The following is a 27,656-nucleotide window of genomic DNA, read 5'->3' as shown; positions in this document are numbered from 1 at the left end:
CCTAACCCTAAACCTGACCCTTACCCTAACCCTAACAATAACCCTAACCTTAACCCTCACCATAACCTTAAACGTAACCACCACCCTAAACCTAACTCTGAACCTCACTCTCACCCTGAACCTAACCCAAAACCTAACCCTCTCCCTCACCCTCACCCTATCCCTAACCCTCACCTTAAACTTAACCCTTACCCTAACCGTCACCATAACACATACCCTCACCCTAACCCTAATCCTAACCCTAACCCTCACCCTAAACCTAACCCTCCCCTTAAACCTCACCCTCAACCAAAACCTCACCCTAACACTTACCCTCACACTAGCCCTAACCCTAAACCTACCCCGAACCCGAACCCTAACCCTAACCTGAAACCTAACCCTAACCCAAATCTTCACCCTAACCCTCACCCTCACCCCAATCCTCACCCTAACCCTAATCCGAACAATAACCCAAACCCTCACCCTCACCCTCAACCTTCCACTAAACCTAACCCTAACACTAACAATAACCTTCATACTAACCCTAACTCTAACCCTCACCCTCACCCTAAGCCTAACCCTCACCCAAACCCTAACACTAACCCTAACCCTAACCCCAAGCTTAACCCTCAACCTCAGCCTAACCCTAACCCTAAACCTAACCCTCATCCTCACCCTAGCCCTCATCCTAACCCTAATCCTAACCCTAACCCTCACCCTTACCCTAACCCTCACACTCACCATAAGCCTCACCCTTACCCAAATTCTCCCCCTACCCTTAAACCTCATCCTAACCATAAGCCTAACCCTAACCCCAACCCTCACCCTATCACCCACCATAACCCTAAACCTAACCCGAACCAGCACCCTAACACTAACAAAAACCCTAACCCTCAGCCTCACCCTCACACTAACGCTTACCCTCACGGTCATCCTACCCCTGACACTAAACCTAACTCTCACCCTCACCCTAACCCTCACCCTAACCCTGACCCTCACGCTCACCCAACCCTCACACTAAACCTAAACCTCAACCTAACCCTAACCCTAAACCTCACCCTCACCCTCACCCTAACCCTAACCCTATTCCTCACCATTACACTAACACTCACTCTAACCTTAACCCTAATCTGCACCCTCACCCTCACCTTAACCCTAACCCTAAACCTAACCCTCAACCTCACCCTAAACCTAACCCTAACCCTAACAGTAACCCTATTATTAACCCTAATCCTAACCCTCATCCTCACCCTCACCCTCACCCTAACTCTAACCCTAAACCTAACCCTAAAAATAACCCTAACCATAACCCTAAACCTAACACTCACCCTAACACTAATCCTAACCCCACCCCTCAGCCTAATCCTCTTCCTAAACCTAAACCTAAACCTCACCTTAACACTAAACATCACCCTAACCCTAACCCTAACCCTCACCCTCACCCTCACCGTAACCCTCACCCTAACACATACCCTCATGCTAACCCTAACCCTAACCCTCACCATTACCAGAACCCTCTCCCTAAACTTCAACCGAACCCTTACCCTCACCCTAAACTTAACCATAATCCTCACACTAACCCTAAACCTAACCCTCAACTTAATGCTAACCCTAACCCTAAACCTCCCCCTCAACCTAACCCTCACCATCACCCTAACCCTCACCAACACCCTAACCATCACCCTCACCCTAACCCTCACCCTCACCCTAATCCTCACCCTAACCCTAACCCTCATCCTAAACATAAGCCTAACCCTAACCTCAACCCTCACCCTAACCCCCACCATAACCCTAAACCTAACCCTAAACACCACCTAAAACTAACAATAACACTACCCTAACCCTCTCCCTAACCCTTAACCTCATGGTCACCCTACCCCTCACACTAACCCTAAACCTCACCCTAAACCTAACCCTTACCCTAATCCTCACACTTACCCTAATCCTTACCCTAACCCTAACCCTCACACTAAGCCTCACCCTAAAACTAACCCTATCCCTAACTCTCACCCTCAACCTAACCCTCACACTAACCCTTACCCTCACGCACACGCAACCCTCACACTAACCCTAAACCTCAACTTATCCCTAACCCTAACCCTCGACATCACCCTAACCCTAACCCTAATTCTAACCATAAACCACATCTTCACTCTCTCTTAACCTAATCCTAACCCTCACCCTCAACCTCAACATCACCCTAAACCTCACCCTCATTCTCAACCTAACCTAACCCTAACGCTCACACTAACCCTAACACTCACCCTCAACTTAACCCTTACCCTCACCCTCACCCTCACCCTAAAAATAAACCTAACCCTAATCCTAACCCTGAACCTCACGTCAGTCTAAACCTAACCCTAACCCTAACCCTAATCCTAACCCTGAACCTCACCCTCACCCTAAACCTAACCCTAGCCCTAACTCTAATCCTAACCCTGAACCTCACCCTCACCATAAACCTAACCCTAAACCTAAACCTTACCCTCACCCAAATGCTAAACCTAACTCTAACAATAACAATATTCCTAACCCTAATACTAACTCTCATCCTCACCCTCACCCTCACCTTAACCCCAACCCTAAGCCTAAGCCTAACCCTTACCCTAACCCTCACCCTAACCCTAACCCTAACCCCACCCCTCAGACTAAGCTTCATCTTAAAACTAAACTTAAACCTAAACTTCACCCTAACCCTAAAAATCACACCAACCCTCACCCTCACCCCCAGCCTACCCCTAAACCTAACCCTAATCCTAACCTGAACCTCACCCTCACCCTAAGCCTAACCCTCACCCTAACCTTAACCCTCACCCTAACCCTCACCCTAACACATAACCTCACCCTATCCCTAACCCTAACCCTCACCCTAACCCTCACCTTAACCCTAACCCTCTCCCAAAACCTCACTCTCACCCTAAACCTCACCCTAAACCTTAACCTCACCCTAACCCTAACCTTAAACCTAACCCTAATCCTCACACTAACACTAACACTAACCCTAACCCTAACCCTATCACACTCACCCTAAACCTCACCCACATCCTAACCTTCACCCTTTCCCTAAATATCACCCTAACACTAACCCCCCCACCCTCACCCTATCCCTGACCCTAAGACTCACCCTCAACATAACCCTCACCCTAAGCCTAACACTAAACCTATCCCTAATCCTAAAACTAACCCTCTCCCTCACCCTCACTCTAAGCCTAATGCTAACCCTAACCCTAAAGCCCACCCTCACCCTATCCCTAACCCTAACCCTAACAAGAACCTTAACCCTAACCCTAAAAATATCCCTAACCTTCACCCTCACCCTAACGCTAACACTAAACCTAACCCTCACCCTAACACTTACCCTAACACTCACATTAACCTAACCCTCACACTCACCCTAACCATCACCTTAAACCTTACCCTAAACCTAACCCTAACACTTACCCTCACCCTAAACCTAACCCTAAACCTAATCCTCACACTAACCCTACCCTAACCCTAACCCTTACCCTAACCCTCACCCTCACCCTAATCCTAATCCTAACCCTCACCCTAATGCTAACACTAACCCGAACACTCACCCTCACCCTAACCCTCACCGTCAACCTAACCCTCATCCACACCATAATACTCAGACTCACCCTAACCCTCATCCTCACCCTAACCCTCACCGTCACCCAAATTCTAACCCTCACACTAACCCTCACCCGAACCCTCACCCTCAAACTAACCTTAACCCAAACCCTCACCCTTTCCCTCAACCTAAACCTAAACCTCTCCCTAACACTCACCCTCAACCTCAACCTCACCATAACCCTTACCCTCACCCTAAACCTAACCCTAATCCTCACACTAACCCTAACCCTAACCCTAACCCTAAGCCTCACCCTAACCCTCACCCTCACCCTAACCCTAAGCCTATCCCTCACCATAACCCTAACCCTAACCATAACCCTCACCTGAACCCTCATGGTCACGCTAAACCTCACCGAAACCCTAAGTCTCACCCACAACCGAACTCTCACCCTCACCCTCACCCTAACCTTAATCCTAATTCTCAGGTACCCCTAACCCTAACCCTCACCCTAACACTCACACTAACCCTGAAGCTAAACCTAAACCTGAAACTCTCCCTAACCCTGACCCTAACACTTAAACTTACCTAACCCTAACCCTCAACCTCAACCTAACCCTCACCCTAACCTTCACCCTTAACCTAGCCCTTACCCTAACCCTAATCCTAACACTCACCCTCACCCTAACCCTCACCCTCACCCTAAACATCACTCTAACCTTAACTCTCAGTATAATCCTAACCCTAACCCTCACACTAAACTTCACCCTCAACATCAACCTTTCCCTAAGCTTAAACCTAAACATAAACCAAAATTTAACCTTCCCCTCACCCTCAAACTAACCCTAACCCTAACCCTAACCCTAACTCTCACCCTAACCCTAACCCTCTCCCTAAAACTCACCCTCACCCTAAACCTCACCCTAACCCTCACCCTAACCCTAACCCTTACCCTAAACCTAACCCTCACCCTCACCCTCACCCTCACCCTAAACCTAACCCTAACCCTAACAATAAGCCTAACCCTAACCCCAACCGTAAACCTCACCCTCACCCTAAACCTACACATAAACCTAAGTCTCACCTAAACCCTAACACTAACCCTCACCCTCACCCTCAAACTTCCATAACCCTAACCCTAATCCTAACAATAACCCTCACCATAACACTAACACTCACCCTAAACCTAACACCAACCCTCACCCTCAGACTAGCCCACACCCTAACCCTAACACAAAGCCCAACCTTCACCTTCACCCTAAACCTAATGCTAAGCCTAAAATTCACCCTTAGCTTAACCCTCACCCTAACCCTAATCCTAAACCTCACACTAAACCGAAGCCTTACCCTAACCCTAAACCTACCCCTCAGCCTAACCCTAAACCTCCCCCTTAGCCTAATGCTCAACCTAACCCTAACCATAAACCTAATGCAAACCCTATCCCTAAACCTAACCCTAACCCTCACCCTCAGCCTAGCCCTCACCCTAACACTAACCCTAAACCTAACGCACACCCTCACCCTAACACTAATGCTAACCCTAACTTTCACCCGCACCTTAACCCTCACCCTAACCCTTACCCTCTCCCTAAACCTAACCCTCACCCTCATCCTAACCAACACCCTAACCCTAAACCTCACCCTAAAACTCACCCTAACCCTAACCCTAACCCTCACCCTCACCCTAACCCTATCCCTAACCCTAACCCTAACCCTAACCCTCACCCTAAACCTCACCCTAAAACTCACCCTAACCCTAACCCTAACCCTCACCCTCACCCTAACCCTATCCCTAACCCTAACCCTAACCCTAACCCTCACCCTAACCCTCACGCTAACCCTAACCCTAACCCTATCGCTCATACTCACGCTAACCATCACCCTAAACCTTACCCTCAAACTAAACCAAACACTATCCCTCACACCAACCCTAACCCTCACCTTAACCCTAAACCTACCCCTAAGCCTAATCCTCATCCTAACCCTAAACCTAACAATAATCCTAACCCTCACCGTCACCCTCAACCTTCCCCTAACCCTAAACTTAACCCTAACAATAACCCTCACCCTAACCAAACCCTAACCCTCAACCTCACCCTAACCATAACCCTAACCCTAACCCACACCCAAACCTAACCCTAAACTTAACCCTAACTCCAAGCCAAATCCTCACCCTCACCCTAACACTAATGCTAACCCTAACCTTCACCCTCACCCTAACCCTCACCCTAACCCTTAACCTCACCATAAACCTAACCCTCACCCTCACCATATCACTAACCCTAACCCTAAACCTCAACTTAAACCTGTCAGCCTAACACTCACCCTCACCCTAAACCTCACCCTAACTCTTATCCTCACCATAACCCTAACACTAACCCTAATCCTCACACAACCCTAAACCTAAACATAACCATCAACCAAACGCTCACCGTAATACTAACCCTAAACCCTACCCTCAACCTCACCCTATCCCAAACACTCACACTCACCCTAATCCTAATCCTAACCCTAACCCTCACCCTAACCCTAACCCTAATGCTAACTCTAACAAACACCCTAACCGTATCCCTCATCCTAAACCTTAAACACACCCTAAGCCTAACACTAAAAATCACACTAAACCTAACCCTCACAATAACCCTAACCCTACCGCTCAGCCTAACACCCACGTTTAGCCTAACCCTAACCCTAATCCTCACCCTATTCCTAAACCAAACCCTAACCCTCACCCTCAACCTAGCCCTCACCCTAACCCTAACCCTAACCATCACCCTCACCATGAACCTAATGCTAAACCTAACCTTCACCCTCCCCCTAAACCCCACCCTTACCCACACCCTAACCCTCACCCTAACCATAACCGTAACACTAACACTAACACTAACGGTAATCCTAATGCTCACCCTAATCCTCAATCTACCCCTAACCCTCACCCTCAGCCTAGCCTTTACACTAACCCTAACCCTAACCCTCACCTTTACCCTAAAACTAATGCTAAACCTAACCTTCACCCTCACCCTAACACTAAACCTAATCCTTACTCTCACCCTAAACCTAACACTCACCCTCACCCTAAAACTCTCCCTCACCCTAACCCTAACCCCAACCCTTACCATAACCCTCACCTTAACACTAACCCTCTCTCTAAACCTCACTCTCACCTATACCTCACCCTAATACTCACATTAACACTAACCCTAACCCTAACCCTAAATCTCACCCTAACCCTCACCCTCAACCTAACCCTAACCTAACCCTAACCCTCACCCTAACCCTAAACCTCACCATCACCCTAAACTTCACCGAAACCCTAACCATCACACTCACCCTAACCCTCACCCTAAACCTTACCCTAAGCCTATCCCTAACCCTTACCCTCACCTTTAACCTAACCCTAACCCTAAACCTCACACTAAAACTAACCCTAACCCTAACCCTAACCCTCAACCTAGCCCTCACCCTCACCCTAACCCTAATCCTAAATGTCACCCTAATGCTAACACTAACCCTAACCCGCACCCTCACCCTAATCCTCACCGTCACCCTAACCCTAACCCATACCCTAACCCTCACAGTACCCCCAACCTTTACCCTCACCCTAAACTTCACCCTCACCCTAAATATCTCCCTAAGCCTAACCCTCACCCTAACCCTAACCCTAACCCTCACCCTAAGTCTCACCCTCACCATCACCCTCACTCTAATCATAACCATAAACCTAACCTGAATCCTAAACCTATCCCTCTCCCTCACCCTCATGCAAACCCTAACGCTAAACCTAAACCTAACCCTCACCCTCACCCTAACCCTAACCCTAACCTTAACCCTAACCCTAACCCTAACAATAACCCTAACCCTAACCCTAAGCCTCACCCTCATCCTAACCCTAAACCTAATCCTTACCTTAAGCCTCACCCTCAACATCACCCTCACCCTAAGGCTATCCGTAAAACTAACCCTAAACCTAAACCAAACCCTCTCCCTCACCCTCATGCTAACCCTAACCCTAACCCTCACCCTCACCCTAACACTAAACCTTACACGAACCCTCACCCTAAATCTCACCCTAACCCTAACACTCACACTAAACCTCACCCTAATCCTAACCCTAAACCTCACCCTAATCCTCACCCTAACCCTAACACTAACACTAACACTAACACTAACCATAATCATAATGCTCACCATAATCCTCACTTTAAGCCTAACCCTAAACCTACCCCTCACCCTCACCCTTAACCTCACCCTTACCCTTACCCTTATCCTAACCGTTACCCTCAAACTAACCCCAAACCTCACCCTAACCTTAACCCTAAACCTCAGCCTAACCCTCATCCTAACCCTAAACCTGATCCTAACCCTCAACCTCACACTAATATTAACCCTAAATGTCACCCTCACCCTCAATCTCACCCTCAGGGAACCCTCACCCTAAACCTAATCCGAACCCGAACCCAAACCCTCACACTAACCCTAACCCTAACCCTCTCACTCAGCCTAACTCTAAACCTATACCTAAACCTCACCCTAACCCTAACCCTCACCCTAACCCCCACCCGAAACCGAACCTTCACCTTAACCCTAACCCTTACCCTCACCCTAACCCTCACCCTAATCCTAACCCTAACCCTAACCCTCACCCTCACCTTAAACCTCACCATAACACTTACCCTCACGCTAAACCTAACCCTAATCCTCACACTAACCCTAACCCGAACCCTGACCCTAAACCTCACCCTAACCATCACCCTCACCCTAACCCTTAACCTCACCCTCACCCTCACATTCAACCTAACCCTAACCCTAACCCTAATCCTAACCCTGAACCTCACACTCACCCTGAACCTAACCCTAACGCTATCCTTCATCCTCACCATCACCCTAACCCTAACCCTAAACCGATCCCTAACCCTAAACCTATCCCTAACACTCACCCTAACCCTCAATCTAACACATACCCTCACTCTAACCCTAACGCTCACCCTAAAACTCACCCTCACCCTAAACCTCATCTTAACCCTTACACTCACCCTAAACCTAAACCTAAACCTACCCCTAACCCGACCCCTCACTCTATCCCTAAACCTAACCATAACCGTAACCATCACCCTCACCCTAGACCTCATCCTAAACCTACTCGTAATCCTAACCATCACCCTCACCCTTACCCTAAACCTCAATCTAACCGTAAACCTCATCCTTACCATAAACCTAACCCTAACCTCAACCCTCATTCTAACTCCTACCATAACCCTAAACCTAACCCTAACCCTCACCTTAACACTAACAATAACCCTAACCCTCATTTTCACCCACTCCCTTAGCCTAACCCTAATCCTCACCATCACCCTAACCCTCACCCTAACCCTCACCCTCACCCTCAACCTAATGCTAAACCTAAACCTAACCCTCACCCAACCTTAAACCTAACACTCAACCTCACCCTCACCCTAATGCTAACCCTAAAACTAACCCTCAACCTCACCCTAACCCTAACCCTAATGCTAACCCTTACCCTAAACCTCACCCTAAGCCTTACCCGCACCCTAACCCTAAACCTAAACCTAACCCTCACACTAAACCTAACCCTCACCATAACCCTAACCATAACGCTAAAAATAACCCTAAACCTAACCCTAAACATAAACCTCACCCTCACCCTAACCCTAACACTAACCCTAACAATAACACTATCCCTCACCCTAATCCTAAACCTCATCCTCAACTTCACCCTCACCCTAAACCTAAACCTACCCCTAACCCTAACAAGACCCATAACCCTAACCCTAACCCTCAGCTTAACCCTAAAACATAAACCCACCCCTCAGCCTAATCCTCATCCTAAATCTAAACCTAAACCTCACCCTAACACTTAACATCACCGTAACCCTAACCCTCACCCTCACCCTCACTCTCAGACTGTCCCTAACCCTAACACTAATCCTAACCCTGAACCTCATCCTCACCCTCACCCTAACCCTAACCCTGAACCTCACACTCACCTTCACCCTAAAACTAACCCTATCCATAACCCTCAACCTAATCTTAACCCTCGTCCTAACCCTCACCATAACACATGCCCTTACCCTAACCTTAACCCTAACCCTCACCCAAAACTTCACAGTAACCCTAAACCTCTTCCAAAACCTAACCCTAACCCTTACCTTCACCCTATCCCTAATGCTAATCCTCACACTAAAACTAAACCTAACCCTAACCCTCACCCTAATCCTCACCCTCAACCTAACAATAACACTAACCCTCACCTTAAGCCTCACCCTCACCTTACCACTAATGCTAACCCTAATCTTCATCCTCACCCTAACCCTCACGCTAACCCTCACCTTAATGCTAAACCTAACCCTAACCCTCATCCTAACCCTAACTCTCACCCTGACCCTAACCCTAACCCTAACCCTAAATATAATACTCACACTAACCCTAACCCTAAAAATAACCTTCATCCTAACCCTCACCCTAATCCTAACCATAAACCCTAAATTCAGCATCACCCTAACCCTAACTCTCACCCTCATCCTAATCCTCAACCTAACCCTAACCCCCACCATAACCGTCAACGTCACCCTAACCCTCACCCACACCATAACACTCACACTAACCCTAACCCTCAACCTCACCCTAACCCTCACCATTACTCTAAATATCACCCTAACACTAACCCTCACCATAAACCTAACCCTAACCCTCACCCTAAGCCTCAACCTCACCATCACCCTCACACTAAGCTTAATCCTAAACCTAACCCTAACCCTAAAAATAACCCTCTCCCTCACCCTCAGCCTAACCATAATGCTAACATTAACCCTAACCCTCACCGACACCCTAACCCTAACCCTAACAATATCCCTAACCCTAACCTTATCCCTAACCCTCACCCTCACCATAAACCTAACCCTCACCATCACCCGAACCCTAACACTAAACCTAACCCTCACCCTAATACTCACACTAAAACCAGCCCTCACTCTCACACTAACCCTCTCCCTAATCCTAACCCTAATTATAACCCTCACCCTAACAATAACCCTAACACTAATCCTCACATTAATCCTAAGCCTAAACCTAACACTAACCCAAACCCGCAGCATAACCCTCACCCACTCGCTAACCCTAACCCTAAAGCTCAGCATAAGTCTAATCCTAACCCTAACCCTCAACCTCACCCTAACCCTCACCCTCACCCTAACCCTCACCCTCACCCTAACCCTCACCATGACCCTAAATATGACACTAACCCTAACCCTCACACTAACCCTAACCCATATCTCACACTAAGCCTCACCCTCAGCATCACCCTCACCTTAAGCCTAACCCTAAACCAAACGCTAATCCTAAACCTAACTCTCTCCCTCACCCTCACACTAACCCTACCCCTAATCCTAACCCTAAACCTCACCGTCACCCTAATCCTAACCCTTAAAATAACCTTTACCCTAACCCTAACCCTAACCCTAACTCTCACACTCACCTTAACCCTAACTCTAACCTTAACCATAACCCTAATCCTCAAACTAACCCTAATCCTAACCATAACCTTCATCCTAACCCTCACCCTAATTTTGACCCTAAACCCTACCCTGACCCTCACCCTAACCCTAACCCACACCCTCACCCTAATCCTAAACCTAACCCTAACCCTAAAACTCACCCTCACCCTATCCCTCACCTTAACCCTTACCCTCACCCTAACCCTAACCCTAACAATCACACTAAAACTAACCCTGAACCTAACCCTAACCGTGTCCCTCAGCCTAATGGTCACTCTAACCACAACCCTAATATTAATCCGCACCCTATCCGTAAACCTAAATTTAACCCTCATCCTCAGCCTAGCCCTAACACTTACACTAACCCTAATCCTAAACCTCACCCTCACCCTAAACCTAATGCTAACCCTAACCTTAACCCTAACCCTAACCCTAACCCTCACCCTCACCCTAAAACTCAACCTAACCCTAAACCTCACCCTAAATGTAACTGTAACCCTAACACTAACCCTCACCCTAACCTTAACCCTATCCGTCAACCTAAACCTAAGCCTCACCCTAACCTTAACCCTAACAATCACCCTCACCCTCACCCTAACCCTAAACCTAACCCTAACCCTCACCATAAACCTAACCCTATCCCTAATGCTAACGCTAACTTTCATCCTTACCCTAACCCTCACACTAAACCTAACCCTAACCCTCATCCTAATGCTAACCCTAACCCTAACCCTCACCCTAACACTAACCCTAACCCTCACCCTAACCCTAACCCTAACCCTAAACCTAACCCTAAACCCAATCCTCACACTAACCCTAACCCTAACCATAACCTTCATCCTAAAACTCACACTAATCCTAACCCTAAACCCTACCCTCACCATCACCTTAGCCCTAACTCTCACCCTCATCCTCACCCTAATCCTAAACCTATTCCTAACCCTAACTCTCACCCTCACCCTATCCCTCAACCTAACCCTTAACCTTACCCTAACCCTAACCCAAACAATCACACTAAACCAAACCCTCACCCTAACCCTAACACTACAGCTAAGCCTAACCCTCACTATAACCATAACCCTAACCCTAATCCTCACCCTACCCTAAACAAAACACTAATCCTCATTCTCAGCCTATCCTTAACCCTAACCCTAACCCAAACCCTAACCCTCACCATCAAACTATACCTAATGCTAAACCTACCCCTCACCCTCACCCTACCCCTCACCCTAACCCTTACCCGAACCCGAACCCTAACCCTAAACCTAAACCTAAACCTAACCCTCACCCTAAACCTAATCCTATAACCACCCTTCAGCCTAATCCTCATCCTAAACCTTAAACTAAACCTGAACCTAACTCTAACCCTAAAGATCACCGTAACCCTAACCCTCACCATCATCCTCACCCTCAGCCTAACCCTAACCCTAACCCTAACCCTCACCCTAACGTTAATCCTCACCCTAACCCTCATCCTAACACATACCCTCACCCTAACCCTAAACTTAACCCTCACCTTAACCCTCCCCTTAACCCTAACCTTCTCCCTAAACTTCACTCTCAGCCTAAACCTCACTCTAAAACTTACCCTCACAGCTACCCTAAACCTAGCCTTAATCCTCACACTAACCCTAAACATAACCCTCACCCTAACCTCACCCTCAACATAACATGAAGCCTAACCCTCACCCTAATGCTAAACCTAACCCTAAACCTCACGCTCACCCTAACCCTCAACCTCACTCTAATCCTCAACCTTTCCCTAAATATCACCCTAACACTAACACTCACCCTAATCCTAACTCTAACCCTGAACAAATGCCTCACCCTCACCATCACCCTCACCCTTAGCCTAATACTAACCCTTACATTAACACTCACCCTAAGCCTTACCCTACCCTAACCCTAAACCTAACAATCACATTAAACCTAACCCTCACCCTAACCCTTACCCTCACCCTAACCCTAACCCTCACACTAACCCTAACCCTCACCCTAACCCTAACCCTAACCCTCAGCCTAACCCTCATCCTAACCCTAAACCTAACCCTAACCTTCACCCTAACACTAACAGTAACCTTAACCCTCACCCTCACCCTAAACCTAATGCTAACCCTAACCTTTACCCTCACCCTAACCCGTAGCCTCACCCTAAACCTAACCCTCACGCTCACCCTAACCCTAACCCTAACCATAAACATAACAATAATCCTCACACTAACCCTAACCCTAACCCTAACCTTCATCCTAACTCTCACCCTAATTCCAAACCTAAACCCTATCCTCACCCTCACCCTAACCCTAACACTCACCCTCACACTCACCCTAAACCTAAACCTAATCCTAACACGAAACCTCACCCTCACCCTCACCCTAACCCTACCCCAAACCCTATCCCTCACCCTAACCCTAAACCTAACACTCACAGTAACCCTAAACCTAACCCTAATGCTAACCCTAACGCTCACCCTTACCCTAACCCTCACCCTAACCCTCACACAAACCCTCACCCTAAACCGAATCCTAACACAAAAACTAACCGTAATCCTAATGCTCACCCTAATCCTCAGGGCAACCATAACCCTAACATTAAGCTTCACCCTCACCTAAACCTAATGCTAACCCTAACCTTCATCCTCAACCTAACCCTCTCCCTAACCCTTACCCTCACACTAAACCTAACCCTCACCCTCATGCTACAACTCACCCTAAACCTCACCCTCACCCTTACCCTCACCCTAACCCTTACCCTCACCCTAACCCTAACCCTCACACTAACCCGAACCCTCACACTAACCCTTACCCTAACCCTCAGCCTAACCCTTATCCTAACCCTAAATCTAACCCTAACCCTCACCCTCAACATAACCCTAACCCTAAATATCACCGTAATTCTAAACCTCTCCCTCAACCTCAACGTCATCCTCACCCTCAGCCTAAAACTAACCCTAAACATAATCCTAACCCTCACCCTCACCCTCACACTAACCCTAAACCTAACCCTCACCCTCACAATCAGCCTAACTCTAAACCTATTCCTAACACTCCACCTAACGCTAACCCTCTCCCTAAACTTCACCCTCACCCTAAACCTCACCATAACCCTTACCCTCACCCTAACTCTAAACCTAATACTCATATTAAACCTAACCCTAACCCTCACCCTAAACATCACCCTAACCTTCACTCTCAACCTAACCCTAAACCTCACCCTCACTCTCACCCACAGCCTAACCCTAATCCTAACCCTGGACCTCACCCTCACCCTCAGCCTAACCCTAAACCTCAACCTCACCTTCACCGTCACCTTAACCCTAACCCTAACTCTATCCCTAACCCACATCCTAACCCTAACCCTCACCCTAACGCTCACACTAACACATACCCTCACCCTAATCCTTACCCTAACTCTCACTCTAACCCTCACCCTAAACCTAACACTCTCCCTAAACCTCACCGTCAACTTAAACCTCATCCTAACCTTTACCCTCACCCTAACCCTAACCCTAAACCTAACCCTCCCCCAACCCTCACCCTAAACCTAAACCTCCACCAACCCTCACCCTAAACCTAACACTCAACCTAACCCTAAACCTAAACCTAACCCTCACTCTCACCCTAGCCCTCATCTTAACCCTAATCCTAAACCTAACCCTAACCCTACCCCTAACCCTAACCCTAACCCTCCCGCTAAAACTCACTCTCACCCTAATCCTCACCCTAAACTTTACCCTCACACTAACCCTAACCCTAAACCTACCCTCACCCGAACCCTCACCATAACCCTAACCCTCAAGCTAACCCTAACCTTAACCCATCACTCTCAACCGAACCCTAATTCTAAACCTAATCCTAACACTAACCCTCACCCTAAACCTAACCCTCACCCTCACCCTAACCCACAACCTCACCTTAAACCTCACCCTAACCCTAACCCTCATCCTAACCATAAACCTAACCCTAATCCCAACCCTCACCCTAACCCCTACCATAAACCTAAACCTAACCCTAACTTTCACCCTAACAGTAACAATAACCCTAACCCTGAGCCTCACTCTAAACCTCACCCTAACCCTTACCCTCACCATCACCCTACCCCTCACACTATCCCTAACCCTCACCCTCACCCTAACCCTAACCCTAATCCTCACACTAACCCTAAACCGAAACATATCCCTTACACTCCCACTAACCCTCACCCTAACACTAACCCTCACCCTAAGTCTCAACCTCAACCTAACCCTCACCCTAACCTTTACTGTCACGCTCACCCAAACCTCACACTATACCTAAAACTCAACCTAACCATAAACCTAACCCTCAACCTCACCCTAACCCTAACCCTAATCCTAACCCAAAACCTCATCTTCACCCTTTCTATTACCCTATCACTAAACCTAACAATAACCCTATTCCTAACCCTAATCCTAACCCTCATCCTCACCCTCATGCTAACCTTTACCTTAACCCTAACAATAACCCTAACCCTAACCCTCACCCTAACCCTAATCCTAACCCCACCCCTCAGCCTAATCCTCATACTAAACCTAAACCTAAACCTAAACCTCATTCTAACCCTAAATATCACCCTAACCATAATCTTCCCCTCACCCTCACCCTCAGCGGAACCCTAACCCTAACCCAAACACTCACCCTAACCTTAACCCTCACCCTAAAACATACCCTCAACCTAACCCTAACCCTAACCCTCACCCTAACCCTCACCTTAACCCTAACCCACTCCCTAAACCTCACTCTCACCCTAAACCTCACCCTAAACTTTACCCTCACCCTAACCCTAACCCTAACCCTGACCCTAATCCTCACACGAATCCTAACCCTAACCCTAACCCTCACCCTAACCCTCACCCTCAACATAAACCGAACCCTAACACTCACCCTAATGTTAACCCTAATCCTAAACCTCACTCAAACCCTCTCCCTTTCCCTAAAAATCACCCTAACACTGACAATCACCCTAACCTTAACCCTAACCCTGACCCTATGCCTCACCATCACCATCACCGTCACCCTAAGCCTAACCCAAAAACCTAAACTTAAAGCTAAAACTAACCCTCTCCCTCACCCTCAGCCTAACCCTAATGCTGACCCTAACCTTAACCCTCACCCTCAACATAACCCTAACCCTCACCCTAATGCTAACCATAACTCTAAACCTCACCCTCACCCTAACCCTCAACCTCACCCTAACCTTCACCAAAACCCTAACCCTCACACTCACCCTAACACTAACCCTAACCCTGACCCTATGCCTCGCCCTCACCATCACCCTCACCCTAAGCCGAATCCTAAACCTAACCCTAATCCTAAACCTAACCCTCTCCCTCACCCTCATGCTATCACTAAAGCTAACCCTAATTCTAAACCTCACCATAACCCTTACCCTCACCCTAAACCTAACCCTAATCCTCACACTAACCCTAACTCTAACCCTCACCTTAAACCTAACCCTAACCCTCACCCTCAACCTTACCCTCACCCTCATCCTCACCCTCAGCCTAACCCTAACGCTAAACCTAATCCTAACCCTCACCCTCACCATCACCCTAACCCTCAACCTAAACCCCATCCGAACCCTCAACATCAGCTTAACCGAATCCAAACCCTCACCCTAAAACTCACCATAACCCTAACCCTCTCCCTAACACGCTCACCCTAAACCTCACCAAAACCCAAACCCTCACCCTAAACCTCACCCTAACCTTCACCATCACCCTAACCCTCACCCTCAACCTCACCTTCAGCCAAACCCTAAACATAACCCTAAACCTATCCCTAACCCTCAACCTAACCCTCAATCTAACACATACCGTCATCCGAACATTAACCCTCACACTAAACCTCACACTCACCCTAAACCTAAACCTAACCCTCACACTAACCCAACCCTCACCCTAATCCCAACCCTACCCCTCAGCCGAACACTCCATACCCTAACACTAACACTAACCCTAATCTTCAACTTTTCACTAACCATAAGCCCTAACCCTCACCCGCACCCTAGACCTCACTCTAACACTAATGCTAACACTAACCCTCACCTTAAACCTAACCCTCAACCTCACCCTAACCCTAACCCTCACCCTAACCCTAATCCAAACCCTAACTCTCACCCTAATACTAACCCTCTCCTAACCCTAAACCTAACACTCACTCTCACCCTAACCCTAACCCTAAACCTAACCCTAAACTTCACCCTAACCCTCACCCTCACCCTAACCTTAACAATAACTTTAATCCTCACCCTAACCCTTACTCTCACCCTAACCCTAACCCTAACACTAACCCTAATCCTCACACTAAACCTAACCCTAACCTGAACCAAAACCCGAACCCTAACCATCACCCTAACTCTAACCCTAACCAGAACCATCACCCTAACGCTAACCCCAACCCTAAAACTAACCATCACCGTCAACCTAACCATCACCCTAACCCTAAACCTCACACACACCCTAACTCTCACCCTCACCCGAACACTCACTCTCAACCTATACCTCACCCTCACCCTCACTCTAACCCTCACCCTCACCCTAAACATCACACTCACCCTAACCCTCTCCCTAACCCTAAACCTAAACCTCACCCTAAACCTCACCCTCACCCTGAGCCTAACACTAACCCTAACACTGATCCTAAACCTAACACTCACCCTCACACTCACCCTCACCCTCAGCCTAACCCTAACCCGAACACTAATCCTAGCCCTCACCCTCACCCTCACCCTCACCCTAACCCTAACCCTCATCCTCAACCTCAACCTAACCCTCACCCGATCCCTAACCCTAACCCTCACACTCACACTAAACCTAAAACTCACCCTAACCCTCAAGCTAAGCCTAAACCTAAACCTAAACCTCACCCTAACACTCACTCTCACCTTAACTCTCACCCTTATGGTAAATCTAACCTTAAGCCTAACCCTAAACCTCACCCTATCCATCACGCTCACCCTAACTCTAACCCAAACCGTAACCCTCAACCTAACCCTCACCATAACCCTAACCCTAAACCTAACCCTCATACTCACACTAACGCTCACACTAACCTTTACCCTCACCCTAACTCTAACCCAAAACCTAACCCTCACACTAACCCTAACCCTCACCCTAACCCTAACCCTAACCCTCAACCTAACCGTAACCCTAAACCCTGCACTAAACCTAAACCTAACACTCACCCTGAACCTAATCCTAACCCTCACCCTCACCCTAGCCCTCACCCTAACCCTAACCCTCACCCGAACCCATATCCTAACCCTAAACCTAACCCTAACCCTAACCCTGAACCTAACACTAACCCTATCCCTCACCCTAACCCTCATCCTAACCCTAAACCTAACCCTAACCCTAACCATCACCCTAAATCTCACCCTAACCCTAAACCTAATCCTCACACTCACCATCACCGGAAACAGAACCCTAACCTTACCAATAACCCTAACCCTAACCCTAACCCTAACCCTCACCCTAACCATCACCCTAACCCTAAGGCTAACTCTAACCCTCACCCTCATGCTATAATTCATGCTAACCCTTACACTCACCATAAACCTTACCCTAACCCTAAATCTCAACCTAAACCTCACGCTCAGCCTAACCCTAACCCTAACCCTAACCCTCAACTGAACCCTCACCTTCACTCTCACTCTCACTCTAACCCTCACCCTCACCCTAATCCTCACCCTAACCCTAACCCTGACCCTTACCAAACTCAAACCCTTACCTCACCCTCACCCTAACACTCACCCTCACCCTAGGACTCACCCTAACCCTAACCCTAACCCTAACCCTCACCCTCACACTCACCATCAAACTCATCCTAACCGTAACCCAAACCCTGAAGCGAACCCTCACCCTCACCCTCACCCTAATCCTCACCCTCACCATCACCCTAAACATCCTCCTAAACCTAACCCTCACCCTAAGAGTAAGCCTAACCCTTACCTTAAACCTAACCTCCACCCTAACCCTAAACCTAATTATAACCCTAACTCTTACCCTCACCCTCACCCTCAACCTAACCATAGGCCTGACCCTCACCCTCACCCTAACCCTAACCTCAATCCTACCCTAACCCTCACCCTAACCCTAACCCTAAACCTCACCCTAACCCTAACCCTCACGCTAACACTTACCCTCAGCCTAACACTAACCCTAACCCTAACGCCAACCCAGAGACTGACCCTAAAACTCACCCTAACCACAAAAATCACCCCTACCCTAACCCTAATCCTAACCCTCACCTTCACCCTAGCCGGCACCCTAACCCTAATCCTAACCCTAAACTGTACCCTAACTCTAACCCTCACCCTCAACCTAACGCTCACCCTCACCCTAACCCTCACCCTAATGATAACCCTAACAATCACCCTAACACTAACCCTAACCTTAACCCTCACGCTAAGCCTAACCCTAACTCTAACCCTCATCTTAACCCGCACGCTCACTTTAACTCTCACCCTCATCGGAACCCTAACATTAAACCTCACCCTAACCCTCACCCTCACCCTGACACTAACCCAAATCCTAACTCTCAACCTAACACTCACTCTAACCCTAACCCTAAACTTAGCACTCACCCTAACCCTAACCCTAAGCCTAACCCTCACCCTCACTCTAACCCTAACCCAACCCCTAACCCTAACCCTCAACCTAACCCTCATCATAATCCTAACCCTTACCCTCACCATAACACTCACAATAAACCTAACCCTAACCGTAACCCTAAAATTACCCCTCACCCTAACCCTCATCCTAACCCTAAACCTAACCCTAACCCTACCCCTAACCCTAATCCTAAACCTCACCCTACCTCTAAACCTATTCCTCAACCTCACCCTCTCTGTAACCGTAAACCTAAACCTAACAATAATAGTTTAACCCTAACCATAATTCTAACCCTCTCCCTAACACTAACCCTAACCATCACCTAACCCTCACCCTAACCCAAATGCCTATCCTAACCCTAACCCTCAAGCTAACCCTCATGCTAACCCTTACCCTCACCTTAAACTTACCCTTACTCTAACCCGCACCCTCACCCTCACCCTCAGCCTAACCCTAACCCTAACCCTAATCCTAACCCTAACCATCACCCTCATCCTAACTCTACCCCTAACCCTAACCCTAACCCTCACCCTCACCCTCACCATAAACCTAACCCTCACCCTAACCCTAAACCTAACCCTAACCCTAAACCACACCATAACCCTCACCCTAACTTTCACACTAACCTAAACCCTCACCCTCACCCTAACCCTAACCGTCACACTATCCCTAACACTCAACCTAACCTTAACCCTCACACTAAGCCTAAACCTACCCCTGAAGCTAACCCTCACCCTATTCTAACCCTAACCCTTATCCTAACCCTAACGCTAACCCTAAACCTCACCCTCAACTTAAACATCACCATTACCCTAACCCTCACACTAAACCTAACCCTAACCCTCACACTAACTCTAACCCTCACTCTAACGCTCACCCTCATCCTAATCCTCACCTTAACCCTTACCCTAACCCTCACGCTCACCCTAACACTCACCGTCACCCTAACCCTCATCCTAAAACTAAGCCTCATCCACAACCTAACTCTAACCCTCTCCCGAACCTTCACCTTCACGCTAACCATCATCCTCACCATAACTCTCACACTGAACCTAAATCTAACCCTCACCCTAAACCTAACCCTCACCCTCATACTCAGCCTAAGCCTAATCGTAACCCGAAACCTAATGCTAAACCTTATACTCACACCTTACCCTCACCCTCACCCTCACCCTCACCCTAACCCTAACCCTAACCCTGACCATCACACTCACCCTAAACCAAACAATAAACCTAACCCTCACACTAACCCTAATCCTAACCATAAACCTAAACCTAACCCTAACCATTACCCTAACCCTCACCCTAACCCTAACCCTAAACCTCACCCTCTACTAAACCTGACCCTAACCCTTACCCTGACCCTACCCCTCACCCTAAAACTAACCCTAACCCTCACCCTAACCCTCACCCTAACTCTAACCCTAACACTCACCCTAACCCTAACCCAAACCCGATCCCGCACCCTAACCCTAACCCTCAAGCTAACCCTTAATGTAAACCTAAACCGAACCCTAACCTTCACACTAACCCGAACCCTCAAGCTAACCCTAACCGTTCTCCTCGCCCTAAACCTCATCCTAACCCTAACCCTAATCCTAATCCTCAACCTGACCCTAAACCTCACCCGTACCCTAACACTAACCGTAATCCTAACCCTCACTCAAAACCTAACCCTCAGCCACACCCTAACCCTCAGTCTCACGCTCACACTCACCCTCACCCTAACCCTCACCCTCAAACTAAATATCACCGAATCCCTAACCCTCACCCTAACCCTAAGCCTAACCATCATGCTAACCCTAACCCTCACCCTCACCCTCACCCTCAGCCTAACCCGAATAGTACCCCTAATCCAAACCTTAACCATCACCCTCACCCTCACCCTAACTCTAACCATAACCCTAACCCTAACCCTCACCCTCACCCTCACCCTCACCCTAATCCTAATCCTCCCCCTAAACCTCACCCTAACACTTACCCACATGCACAAACTAACCCTAAACCTAAATCTCACACTAACCCAACCCTCACCCTAACCCCAAACCTACCGCTCAGCATAACCCTCACCCTAACACTAACCCTAATACTCACCCTATCACTAACCCTAAACCCTAAACCTCACCTGCATCCTAGCCTTCACCCTAACACTAACCCTAACTCTAAACCTCACCTTAAACCTAACCCTCACCCTCACCCTAACCCTAACCCTCACCCTACACCTCACACTACCCCTAATCCTATCGCTCACCTAACCCTCACCCTAACCCTCAAACTCACCCTAACCCTAATCCTAACCCTAACTCTCAACCTAATACTAATCCTCTCCTAACCCTAACCCTATCCCTCACTCTCATCCTAACCCTAAACCTAAACCTATCCCTAAATGTCACCCTAACCATCACCCTCACACTAACCTTAAAACTAAACTTAATCCTCACCCTAAACCTTACTCTCACCCTAACCCTAACATTAACCCTAATCCTCACTCTAAACCTAACTCTAACCCGAACCAAAACCCGAACCCTAACCATCACCCTAACCCTAATCCTAACCGTAACCATCACCCTAACGCTAACCCTAACCCTAAACCTAACCCTCACCATCAAACTAACCATCACCTTAACACTAAACCTCACACACACCCGAACCCTCACCCGAACAATCACTCTCACCCTATCCCTCACCCTCACCCTCACCCTAACCCTCACACTCACCTTAAACATCACACTCACCCTAAACCTCCCACTAACGCTAACTCTAAACCTCACCCTAAACCTCACCCTAGGCCTAACACTAACCCTAACCCTAATCCTAAACTTAACACTCACCCTCACACTCACCCTCACCCTCAGCCTAAATGTAACCCTAACCCTAATCATAAACCAAGCCCTTACCTTCACCCTCACCCTAACCCTAACCCTAACCCCCACTCTCACCCTCACCCCAACACTCACCCTATCCCTAACGCTAACCCACACCCTTACACTAACCCTAACCCTCACCCTAACCCTCAATCTAAGCCTAACCCTAATCCTAAACCTCACCCTAACCCTCACCCTCACGTTAACTCTCACCCTTATGGTAACTCTAACCGTAAGCCTAACCCTAAACCTCACCCTATCCGTCATGCTCACCCTAACTCTAACCCAAACCGTAACTCTCAACCTAACCCTCACCATAACCCTAACCCTAAACCTAACACTCACCCTCACCCTAACGCTCACACTAAACCTTAACCTCACCCTAACTCTAACCCTAACCCTAACCCTCACACTAACCCTAACCCTGATCCTAACCCTAACCCTAACCCTCAACCTAATCCTAACCCTAAACCTCCACTAACTCCAAACCTAACGCTCACCCTAACCCTCAACCTAAACCTAACCCTAACCCTCCACTAAACCTAAACCTAACACTCAACCTAATTCTAAGCCTAACCTTCACCCTCACCCTAGCCCTCACCCTAACCCTAAACCTAACCCTAAACCTAACCCTAACCCTAACCCTAACCCTAACCCTAAATCTCACCCTAACCCTAAACCTACTCCTCACACTCACCCTCACCGGAACCGGAACCCTAACCCTACCAATAACCCTAACCCTAAACCTAACCCTAACTCTCACCCTAACCAGCACCCTAACCTTAATGCTAACCCTAACCCTCACCCTCATGCTATTATTCACGCTGACCCTTACACTCACTGTAAACCTTAAACTAACCCTAAACTTCAACCTAACCTTCACCCTCAGCATAACCCTAACCCTAATCCTAACCCTCTACTGAACCCTCACCTTCACTATCACTCTCACTCTAACCCTCGCCCTCACCCTAATCCTCACCCTAACCCTAACCCTGACCCTTACCTAACACAAACCCTCATCCTCACCCTAAAACTCACCCTCACCCTAGGCCTCGCCCTAAACCTAACCCTATCACTACCCTCTCCCTCACACTCAGCCTCACCCTCAAACTCATCCTAACCTTAACCCAAAACCTCAACCGAACCCGAACCCTCACCCTCACTCTAACCCTCACCCTCACCCTAAACATCATCCTAACCCTAACCCTCACCCTAAGAGTAAGCCTAACCCTTACCTTAACGCTAACCTCCACCCTTACCCTAACCCTAATTATAACCCTAACGCTCACCCTCACCCTCACCCTCAACCTAACCATACCCCTAACCCTCACACTCACCTTAACCCCAAACTCCACCTTAACCTCAACCTTCACCCTAACCCTAACCCTAACGCTCACCCTAACCCTAACCCTCACGCTAACAATTATCTTCACCCTAAAACTATCCCTAATCCTGACCCTAGCCCTCAGACTGACCCTAAACCTCACCCTAACCACAAAAGTCACCCTTACCCTAACCCTAACCCTAACCCTCCCCTTCACCTTAGCTGGCACCATATCCCTAATACTAACCCTAAACTTTACCCTAACCCTAACCCTCAAACTAACCCTAACCCTCACCCTGACCCTCACCCTAACCCTCACCCTAACCCTCACCCTAACCCAAACCTAACAATCACCCTAAAACTAACCCTCACCTTAACCCTCACGCTAAGCCTAACCCTAACTCTAACCCTCACTCTAACCCTCACCCTCACCTTAACTCTCACCCTGATCGTAACCCTAACCGTTAAACTCACCCTAACCCTCACCCTCACCCTAACCCTAACCCAAACCCTAACTCTCAACCTAACCCTCACTATAAACCTAACCCTAAACTTACCACTCACCCTAAACCTACCCTAACCCTCACCCTGACCCTAAACATCACCCTATCCCTAAACCTCACCCAAACCCTAACCCTAAACCTCTCCCTAACCCTAACCCTCACCCTCACCCTCACCCTTACCCTCAATCTCACACTAATCCTAACCGAAACCCTCAACCAAACCCTCACCCTCACCCTCACCCTCACTTGCTCCCTCACCCTAAACATCACCTTAAACTTAACCCTCACACTAACCCTAAGCCTAACCCTCACCCTAACCCAAACTTCCACCCTCACCCTCACCCTCAGCATAAACCTAACCCTAATCCTTACCAGAAATCTCACTGTCACAGTCAGCTTAACCCTACCCCTAAACCTAAAACTCACCCTAACCCTAACCCTCACACTCACCCTAGCCCTCTCCCTAACCCTAATCCTAACCCTAAACCTCACCCTAACAATAAACTTCACCTTATCCCTAAGCCTAACCCTCACCCTATCCCTAACCCTAACCCTCACACTCACACTAACACTAACCCTCACCCTAACCCTCAATCTAAGCCTAACCCTAACCCTAAACCTCACCCTAACCCTCACCCTCACCTTAACTCTCACCCTTATGGTAACTCTAACCCTAAGCCTAACCTTAAACCTCACCCTATCCCTAACGCTCACCCTAAACCTAACCCAAACCGTAACTCTCAACCTAAACCTCACCACAACCATAACCCTAAAACTAATCCTCACCCTCACCCTAACCCTCACCCTAAACCATACCCTCACCCTAACTCTAACCCTAACCCTAAACCTCTCACTAACCCTAACCCTCACCCCAACCCTAACCCTAACCGTCATCCTACCCCTCATCCTAATCCTAACCCTCACCCTAAACCTAACACTCACCCTTACCCTAACCCTCCCCCTCCCCCTTACACTTACCCTAAACCTAACCCTAACCCTAACCCTAACCCTCACACTAACCCTCACCCTAAACCTAAACCTAACCCTACCCCTCACCCTAAACGTAAACCTAACCCTAAAACTAAACCTAACCCTATCCCTCACCCGAACCCTCAACCTAACCCTAAACCTAACCCTAACCCTAACCATAAATCTCACCCTAACCCTAAAACTAATCCTCACACTCACCCTCACTGGAACCGGAACTCTAACCCTAACAATAACCCTAACACTAACCCTAGCCATAACCCTCACCCTAACCCTCTCACTAACCCTAATGATAACCCTAACCCTCACTCTCACGCTATCCCTCACGCTGACCCTTACACTAACCGTAAACTTAACCCTAACAATAAACCCTAAACTTATCCCTCACCCTCAGCCTAACCCTAACCCTAACCCTAACCCTCAACCGAACGCTTACCTTCAACCTCACTCTCACTCTAACTCTGACACTTACCCTAATCCTCACCCTAACCCTAACCCTGACCCTGACCTAACACAAACCCTCACCGTCACCCTCACCTGAACCCACACCCTCTCCCTATCCCTCACCCTATCCATAACTCTAACCCTAGCCCTCACCCTCACCCTCATCCTCAGCCTAATCCTAACCCTAAACCTAATCCTAACCCTAAAACTCACCCTCGCCCTCACCTTCACCCTAAACTTAACCCTAATGCTCACACTCACCCTAATCCTCACCCTAACCCTAAACTTAATCCTAACCCTAACACTCACCCTCACCCTCACTTTCACCCTAAACGTAACCCTAACCCTCACCCTCACCCTAACCATCACACTAACCCTAACCCTCAAACTAACCCCAGCCCTCACCGAACAGTAACCCTACCCCACATCCTAACCCTCATCTAAAACCTAAACCTAACCCTCAACCTAAACCTAACCCTCACCCTCACCCTAACCCTCACCCTCAACCTAACACTCACCCACATCCTAATCCTCAGTCTCACCCTCACCCTCACCCTGAACCTCACCCTCAGACTCACCCAAAACATAACCCTATACCTAAACCTCACCCTAACCCTAAGCCTAAACCTCACTCTAACCTTAATCCTCAACCTCACCCATACCCTCCGCATGAACCTAACCCGACTCCTAACCCTAACCCTTACAATAACCCTCACCCTAACACTAACCCTAACCCACCCTAACACTAAACCTCACCCTCACACTCACACTCACCTTCAAACTCATCCTAACCATAATCCAAACCCTCAACCGAACCCGAACCATCACCCTCACCCTAACCCTCACCCTCACACTAAACATCATCCTAACCCTAAACCTCAACCTAGAGTAAGCCTAACCCTCATCTAAACCCTAAATTCCAGGCTAACCCAAAGACTCACCCTAACCCTCACCCTCAACCTCACCCTTACCCTCAGCGTCACCCTAACCCTAATCCTAACCCTAACACTAACACTCACCCTCACCCTCACCCTCAACCTAAACCTACCCCTAACCCTCACCGTCACCCTAACCCTATCCTCCACCCTCACCCTAACCCTCACCCTAACACTTTCACACTAACACTAACCCTAACCCTAACACTAACCCTCAGACTGACCCTAAACCTCACCCTAACCATAAAAATCACCCCCACCCTAACCCTAACCCTAACCCTCACCTTCACCTTAGCCCTCACCCTAACCCTAATCCTAACCCTAAACTTTACCCTAACCCTAACCCTCACCCTAACCCTAAGCTTAACAATCACCATAACACTAACCCTCACCTTAATGCTCACACTAAGCCTATCCCTAACACTAACCATCACCTTAACCCTCACCCTCACCTTAAATTTCACCCTCTTTGTAACCTTAATCCTAAACCTCACCCTAACCCTCAACCTCACGATAACTCTAACCCAAACCCTAACTCTCAACCAAACCCTCACTATAAACCTAACACTAAAGTTACCCCTCACCCTAACCCTAACCCTAACCTAACAATAATCTTAACACTAACCCTAACCCTAACCCTCACCCTCACTGTAACCCTAACCCAAACCCGAGCCCTCAACCTAACCCTCACACTAACGCAAACCCTAACCCTCAACCTAACCCCCACCATAAACGTAACCGTAATCCTAACCCTTACCCTCACCCTAACACTCACACTAACCCTAACCCTAACCCTACCCCTCACCCTAAACCTCATCTTAACCCTAAACCTAACCCTCAACCCTAACTCTAACCCTAAACCTCACCCTAACTCTAAACCTATTCCTCATCCTCACCCTCTCCGTAAC

Source organism: Dipodomys merriami, unplaced genomic scaffold (genome assembly GCF_024711535.1).
Source record: "Dipodomys merriami isolate MVZ:Mamm:240054 unplaced genomic scaffold, mDipMer1.0.p SCAF_23, whole genome shotgun sequence".
In the NCBI taxonomy this organism is placed as follows: domain Eukaryota; kingdom Metazoa; phylum Chordata; class Mammalia; order Rodentia; family Heteromyidae; genus Dipodomys; species Dipodomys merriami.
The sequence above is the reverse complement of the archived record's forward strand: the minus strand, read 5'-3'. Positions refer to the sequence as shown.